At 43.4% G+C, this 8,828-nt stretch overlaps 1 long non-coding RNA gene across 1 annotated transcript; it reads right to left on the reverse strand.

The window, feature by feature from the left end:
• Window positions 1–3,805: 3,805 nt before the first annotated feature.
• Window positions 3,806–8,453, reverse strand: LOC125888439 (uncharacterized). The gene is made up of 3 exons (XR_007449333.1): window positions 8,375–8,453; window positions 4,876–4,927; window positions 3,806–3,997 (listed from the first exon to the last, which is right to left on the reverse strand). It is a non-coding gene; the product is annotated as an uncharacterized LOC125888439 (long non-coding RNA).
• Window positions 8,454–8,828: the final 375 nt, after the last annotated feature.

The following is an 8,828-nucleotide window of genomic DNA, read 5'->3' on the forward strand; positions in this document are numbered from 1 at the left end:
AGTGTGTTTATGTTGTGTTGTGTCATAATAAAAACTGTTGACGCATTATTCATTCACAGACAATTCTGCAGATTTCAGATACAGCTGTGAAGCTGCAGGCCGGTTCTCCCATGCAAAGGGAAACAAAACCATCTGGTCCGACATAGAAATATGAGGAGACAGAAGTATTCACCTCCCTGTGGTCCCTCTAGTTAGATTTGGGGAGGCTGTCCCGTGGACTCAGCTCTAGTAGAAGATCATTGACAGTGATGGAGTTGTCACTTTGGATCACAGGGTGACAATAAAGACACTGACTAACACGGAGGAAGCTGCACAGTCGCCCAGCAGGAGGGGAGCAGACAGAGGTCAAACACATGTCAATGTGTATGAACTCAGTTTCGCTCACACACTGCAGCGACAGGACGTCTCTTCATACCAGATTTCTGCAGGATTTACTTACAGGCAAAAACTTGTTCAGCTCGGCATGAAAAAAGCAGCTCAGTCACCAGAAAACTGATCAACATTGTACATTTCTGCAAACCACAGATATGTTACAACGCTGTGGCTAATGTATGCTTCTGTTTAGGCACAACCACAATTAAGGCCTTGTGGGTGTATGACTCCGCCCACCAGTCCAGTGTCTCTGACAGTCTCCATCCATGTCAGTGAAAACATGGATGCTTCACACACAGAAGATCTATACAATCAGCACAGTTTCAAGATTAGAGTCACCAATTCAGTATCTGACCAAATGTCTCCCCTTCTGTTCCTGAGATATGACGCTATGACAGAAAAGTGTTTTATGCAGAGTATTATGATGTCACAGTGAAGCTGACCTTCTAAAAAACAGCAATGGGTCGCTACAAAACTTTCAGTGGTTAAAAAGCCTCCGACATGCTAACTGATGGAAGCAGTGGTAGACCAGCAGCTCCTGTGTTCAGTGAGCTAAAATGAACTCAGAACTGAAGCCGTTAGCAGCTTACACACAGCGTAAACTTAAACTGATATGGCTTTTTTTTAAGTGGCTAAAGTAAGTTTTGTTGCAGAGCCCCGTCCACAGCAGTACATTGCTGAGCCTCTGTGTTGGACTCCTGTAGAGGTGCCTCATACAACCCCACTTCTAAAACTCCAAACTATCCCTTTAACAACACATAAAAAGATGTTTTCTCAAAAAGCTGGATATCATGTCAAGACAATAAACTCGGCATCTTGTCTTTGGAGCCGACTGTAAGTTACCAAATACCTTCTGTCTCTGATCATATCATTGGTTTTCTTTCTGGCTGTGAATAATTAACCAGGTGTCACTCACTTTAAAGAGACTGGACAAATTCATCATGTTTGAATTAAACCTCACAGTCACCGTTCACGCCGGCAGGCACTACTTTAAAACTCCTTCCTGAAAACAGAGCTGAGCACCAGGAAACCTGAGCTGCAGGTTTGCAGTCGTCCCTGATCCCTGTGTGTTTGAGAGTCAGGTCTGTGACTGCTGCAGGGCTCAGGTGGAGGCCGGCGGGGCCACATAGCTGAGAGCAGCTGAGGCGTGATGAGACACGCAGCACCTGAACACAACACAGCTTTATTTGGGTCACTTCCAGACTCACAGGAGCAGCAGCAGCACTGACACACTGATTATTAGACTTCAGCTGACGCAACACACACTCTGCTGATGAGGCTTCATGTTGTACAACAATATGTGTCATTAACCCTGTGTTGTTACTGGCAGTACAACAAACAATGGGAAACTCAAGAGCATTTATGTCAACTGCCAAAGGTCAACATATCAACAGACCACCTTCCTCAGGATCTGGATCTGCTAGATTAGTCAGAATTTGTCAAAACATCCTCATCACACCTCAGTCTGTCTGTCTGTCTGTCTGTCTGTCTGTCTACACAGATTAATAAAGACATGTATACATATCGTTCTTTTTTATTAACCGCAGTCATTCTGTGGTCGTGCACGAGCCTGATTTACGCCCCCACAGATGCCTTCTATCAACTGTTTGCACATTAAAGGCTCATTTATGCTCAACATTAGAAAGACGGAGCCTTCTGTCCAACTTAATTTCATCTGAAAGCTTAAGGCCCTGACACACCAAGCTGACAGCCAGTCAATATTGTGCTGTTGATGAACGTCTGTCGCTCTTGTCGGTGCAATGTGTCCTGCACCGGTCCCCTCATAAGCCCCTGTTGGCTTTTAAAAAAATAAAATAAAAAATATGACTGATTCAGCATGTTGAACCAAGTGAATGATCAGTTCAGCTCAGTGCAAAAGAAGAGAAGGAAAGTAAACAAAGACCTAAAGTCCAGAGAGAAAGTGAGGAAAGTAAACAAGGAGCTAAAGTCCAGAGAGAGAGTGAGACCAAAACAAATGTGTTATCCACTGAGCTCTTCAGCAGAAACGTTTCCTGATGGTTTCCTCTGCTCCATCAGGTCAGCAATAGAAAAGGAGCTGCCAGGTAGAATCGCGCTGTGATGGATTTAGCCAAGTTTCGGTGAATCAAAGGATATTACAGTTCCTGATAAACGTCTGTACAATGTCAAGATGCTACTTCAACTGGTGCCCATACTTCTCCATCTTTTCCTCGATGTTTACATTTGAAAAACATCAACCTAGCTAGCTAGCTAGCAGCAAGCTAGCTAGAAGTTGGCCAGAGGACAGTTTACAGTTTTCCTCTTTCTAATGATGGCCTGCAGCCACACGCCACCATCATCCAACTCGGACCACAGAAAGCTCCACCAAGGCTCGCAAAGCAGACATAAAAGCCTAAATCTAACACAATTTTAACGGAGCTGAGAGAGAGGCAGCTGGGAGTGTCTGCACCTGCGTCCCACACACCGGCCTCGCAGGTAAAAGTCCGGGTTTTATCGGACCCATTGACCAAACCTCCCGTCCTACAGGGGCTTTCCAGCTCCTTATATTATGTCCTCACCAGCAGCGTTTCAAACTGACACCTCCCTGTGGCGTATCATACCGCCACAACAGGTGCTATGAAAGATGGCTGTTGCCTTTGGTGTCTGATGCCAAAATCACTGACAAAGAGAACAGGCTGCTTTGGACTGTGGGAGGAAGATGGAGAATCCAGAGAAAACATGCAAACCTCACACAGAGGGGCCTCAGCCAGGTTCCAACCCAGAGCCCTTTTGCTGTGAGGCAACAGCGCTAACCATTGCACCATCGTGCCTCCCACAGTTGAATCATAATTTTAGAGTTATTATAACAAACACTGACCTTAAATTGTTTAATAATTATGATGAATAACAGCAGCAACTGAGGGTATTTTCATGTCTGGCATTAATCCTGCATTATTGTCATTTCTAAGTCACTAACTTTGTTCTGCTGCCAGAAGGTGGAGCTTTGCCTCAGATGACCTGTTGTCTCCATCGCTTTATAAATCCCAGTTTCGCTGAGGGGAAATCAAATATACATGGTGTTTGTGTGTGTGCATTTCTTCCCGGTCAAACTGTAAACTGACTGCCTTTAGATGCAGCAGCAGCAGCAGCAGCAGCAGAGTGTCGGCTGCCCTCTGAGACAACAGGACACGACCTCTCACCAACAGAAAGAGGATATGAGCTGACAGGAAATGGGTTCCTTCCTTGGAGCAGCTTTTTATAGAAACACGACCAGTAGGAGCACTTATATCTGAACTGAGTGACCTTAGCTGAAGGTTTATACAGTTACCTGCTGAACAGAACAGAAACACACAGCTACACATGTAAGTGCACACAGGGAGGAAGTCTGAGGAAACAACAGGAAACCAGGGGGAGGAGGAGGAAAGAAAGGAGAAATCGTTGTACGTACCCCTGCGTCGTTTTCTCAGCTTATTGAGCGTCTTTCCTTGTTTCCTCAACTTTCTGCTGCTTTGCTTACCGTTTCTCTGAGTGTGTTTACCGTCTACTGAGTGGTTGGTGCTGTTTTGATTGGACGCACACTCAGGCCTGCTGTCAGAGGGGGTCAAAGGGTACAGATGACCTTGGCCCAAGGCCAAGAGGGGGCAGATGAAAAGGTCTATGGTTGACCCTTGAATAGAATAAAGTACAACAGTTTACTTACTGACTGAAATCACTGACAAAACAAAATAACAAAATAATGTGTAAAAATAAATGTAATTATATAATTAAAACTAGGGCTGTCAAAATAACACAGTCATTTCAATGAATCAATCACAGAACAGTGTCTTTGTCGCATGATGGAGGCAGACGCGATGACGCTGCTCGGCCCCGTGAATGGAACATTAACACTAAAAAAACACCCACATGGAGCTGTTGAAAGGAGCACTGCTCTCTGCAGGTTCTGCAGGAAGGAACTTTCGTAGCATCAGAGAACTTCAAGCCTGAAACATCACCTCAACACAAGGACTTTTGCAGCGAACCTGGACGTACAAGCTAGCACAGCCTCTGATGCTAGCGTTAGCAGCCAGCCTCATCATGCCACACTCGATTAAGCATTCAGACGCAAACTGAGGAAGTCCACGGCTGCATCCAAATGTCCACACAGGTATCATATAAAATTACTAGGACCTAAGACATCCATTGGTACCAACCATGTTATACTATCTTGTCAGAAAGGGGGGCAAATAACACTACAAAGTTGCTCTAAATTTTGGCGAGGGAAAACAGAATGGTGTATTTCAATATTTCTGCACTGTAGCCCCAAGACTGAATGAATACTTGAAGCATTAATGCTCTCTCCCAATTTTATCAGTCAATGTTTAATTTTATTTTATACTAATCATTCACTGGAGGGCTTTTTGTCGGCCCAGGACACACGTGACACTCTCTGCCTTTCAAAATAGGAAAACAAGGTCTTAACAGTAGAAACAAGTACGAAAAGAAATACGATTAATTTGATTCTATCCGTGTGTGTGTGTGTGTGTGTGTGTGTGTGTGTGTGTGTACCTGCACTCTTCCTCTTTATTCCTCCATCCATCCTCCAGCTCTTCTTCTGTCACTGAAAAAGACAAACACATTTTCAGGCTGGTTTTGTCATCACTGTAACTTTGAATGCTCTATCTTTCATCGTTATTAAATCCTTTAAAACACTTCCTTCCACCTTTTCCTTGGAACATAGTGGTTTGATATTTGCTCCAAAGTTCTTTGCAGCTGCAGAGTGAAGTGACAGTGGTGCAATTAAAGCAAAAATGCTTCATGATTTTAGCGTCTTAACCTCTATTGGGTAATCCATTGAAAGGGTGTCAACATACAGGTGCTTGGGTATATGGATAGATGACAAGCTCATTTTATGTACACATTGCTGCTCTTGTTGGGGAGCTTAAAGTAGAGATTGGCTTTTATTTTAGGAATAAATCTTGTTTTACTTTCAGTGCAAAGAAAAAACTCATGGAAGCTACTTTTCTGTCTGTGATTGATGTTGTGCACCTTCAACATGGAATAATCTTTAAAAAGATCTAAATATTAGAACCACTTAAATCCACTGATAAAGGGATTTAAGGTCATCAAAAATAATGTGATAGATGTGGTGATGAGGATCTGATCAGCGTAGGAAGTGAAACTAAGCAGGATCAGATATAAAAGCTGAAATCAGCGCTCTGTTGCCATGGCAACACGTTGTGGACTGAACACAGCTTGACTGTGGAGCGACTGTGGAGGCAGACGGAGCCATGAGGTGACGATGTTGTTGTTACTGTACTCGTCTCACTGAGGTTTTATGAGCGCCGTTTGACGGACTGGTGAACAGGTGAGTCACATTACTTGACTCTTCCTGCAGAGGAAGCTGCAGCGCTGAGCAGCGTGACCATGTCCAATCATCACCTCCTCCTGTGTCGCTGTAAAACACTCACACTGACATTTATGCGACGCTCTCTCACACAGTCAGCACCTCCAGTCTGCTGGACACCTTCCAAGAACTAAGGAGAGCAGCAGAGCCTCAGCTCCACCATCATGTGTTCTGCTGCTGAGTGTCTTAATTTGACGCCAATAGGCCAAGTAAAGGCTTTTTCTATTGCTGATCATTTGTCAACATAATAACACTTCTGTTCATGCAGGTATTTACAGTATTTATTTAATCTTATTATGTATGTATAAAAGTAAACACACCATGTTTCAGTGTCAGCCTGGTTGCCAGACAAAAATGTTGGCATTGTATGTTTCTGTGTCACAAAAAGCGGTTGTCTTTTACTAAGACATTGCTGCATTTCCTGCCATGATCGTGCCACCAAAAGCAAGAATTTCTAGCCAGAAATGATCTGTCGTTATTGAAGTCCCAAGTCAACGAAATCTGGCGCTTGGGCAGTGACTTGCGCTGCCAGAAACCAATGAAAGAAAGACGTCTTTTATCGTCAGCATGATATGCGACTGGTTGCTGTTATAGTTTAGCATCGGGGGAAACGCAACGGGACAAGGACGAAAGTTAAGGCGACGAATGTCCAATCGAGGAGGACAAGGGGAGGGTGGTGGATGTGTCCAACCAACACCTACTTTCACCCCAGTGAGCGGTGTTTGTGTCCTGCAAGAGAAGCCAAACCCTTTTTTCTTTGTTGTTGAAGGAACAAAAACAGAAATTGGTGGTGTTGTACCATCATAGTGCTTTTATTTTGAAAGAGACTGTATGCAAACTGTACATTTCCTGTGAAAACAGAAGTGCAATTGAGCTTCAGATCATTTTTATCATGAGAGTAAACACAGCTACCAAAATGAGGTTTTCCTGTATCATGACTACAGTTAATGAAACGTTTTACTCGTATGATAATCGTAAAAAGTAAATTATTTTTACCAGATACTCGTTTCATCTGAGTATTCAATCAAACCCTATTACAAATGTAACGAATCAGTGGTGCACAGGAGCATCCAATGCCAACATTACATCTGAAAATTGCAGAGTAAGCGACTAACAAACAGTTACTTGAGACAGGAATGAGCTCGATGACATCAATCATAAGCACGATGCTGAATGTATTAAACTGTTTGGACCTTGAACTAATGACCAAGGAGAAATCTGGACCCCGCAGCTGGACCGCTGCACTCCGCGGACGTTCAACTCAGAAGGTATGTTCAAGCCTTTAAAATGCAGTCCGTTGCCACCACAGGCTGTGTAACTAATGGGCGTAGCAACCATGACGTCACCCAGCGGTTTGTGGACTGCCATCTTGTTTTTTTAGGAGAGAGAAGTGACCATTTAAGGGCAAGAGGGTGGAAAAGACTGAAACTGAGAGCCTGTCAATGTAGCAGCCACGCCCTCAGAGATTTGTAACTTTGGGCCTTAATAACATTAAAACAGGTGAGTTATATAAAAACACAGCCTGTGTTGTGACGAATGTTGAAATTAACTACAAAGACCAAAACTGTTTTTTTTTTTGCACCAGGCTGTAAACATGTTTATTTCTTCATTTCATTATGTTAGTCCATGTGGATTGACTCACTCCTGGAACGAGCCTCAAGTGGACATTAGAGGAACTGCAGTTTTTGGCACTTGAGTCTTGGCTTCATCCATCAGCTCCAGAGGTTGCCACCCATTTAGCAAGGACTGTATTCAGCTTTGCTTTAGTTTCATCCACAGGTCTGTGGTGTTTGCACACTCCACAATAGTGCTTTGCCAGCTTTGGTGCTGCAGTTGCCAGCTGACATCAGTCTGATCAGCTGCACCTGTGTGCTTAGCTCGTAGGTGGTAGCTCAAAGCCCTACTTAAAATACATATAACCTGTTTTAATTCATCACCAGATGTCTTTAATCAGCATGAATCTTAAAAATATTTACTTCTAATGTGGTACAATCCGTCTGCATTCATCTATAAAACTATGAAACAATATGAATGATTCTTACTGTTGCTGCTGCCACGGTGCCATCACACATGGTCATCCACTGTGTTTAGCTTTATAACATTATGTGCGGATAATAAACACCAGGCTGCTACAGAATGACCACACACACACACCTCTACACACATCAGATGGATCCATTAGAATTCACATTCTGCCATTAATGAGGGAAACGTGTCCTCGTGTGTGCATAAACAACACAAACTAAACAGGAACACGAATAGAAACATCGGCCCATTGTGTTATCAGAGCCAGAAACCTTTAAGTCTTGTGAATCGACAGTGAGGCCAAAAGAGCTGCGTCAGTGTCAAAGTATTAACAACTGCAGTGTAAACGGTTTTGAGACGAAGAGTTTCTTCAGAAAAGAGATCAGTCAAGTGAAGCCAGAAAGCAGAAGTCAGACAAAGCTGCACAGGATCAGATTATCATCTCCCACTGCTGCATCTGTGTGTGTGTGTGTGTGTGTGTGTGTGTGTGTGTGTGTGTGTGTGTGTGTGTGGACAGTCATAACAGGAAGAACACATGGTAAAGACATCAGCAGGCTGTAAATCTACGAGGTAGGTATCTACAAGAAACAGAAGTCAAATCTCAGTGTATCAGAGCTGCAGTCAAAACATCCTCACCTCCATCTCCACCTTCATCTGAACTCTGCTGCTGCAAACACACTCACACACTCACACACTCACACATCCATACGTTCACATATTCACAGTTAAATGTAGTAAAATAACTGAACTTCATGTTATGAGACAAGGCTGAGTGGTGTCAGCTGCAGTAGGTGTCATACTGACTAAACTGGGAGCGCTCTGTTTGGTTGCCAATAAACTGATGCAGCTGATAACAGAGTCTTATGTGAAATGGGAGGATAGCTTCTGGGAACACTTGTGAAACTGGAGATGATTTTAATATTTCGACAGCACAGCTCATCTGTTTATGTAAAGGTTAAAAAAAAAAAAAAAGGAATCCAACAAGACTAAAGAGGACATCTCCTGCTGCTCTGCATTGGCAGTATAAAAACAAAATCGGGGAGTGCGGCAAAATGCCGCCTACCTACTTTTGTTTATACAGAATGTGCCT

The sequence above is a fragment of the Epinephelus fuscoguttatus genome, linkage group LG5 (assembly GCF_011397635.1).
Source record: "Epinephelus fuscoguttatus linkage group LG5, E.fuscoguttatus.final_Chr_v1".
Taxonomy (NCBI): domain Eukaryota; kingdom Metazoa; phylum Chordata; class Actinopteri; order Perciformes; family Serranidae; genus Epinephelus; species Epinephelus fuscoguttatus.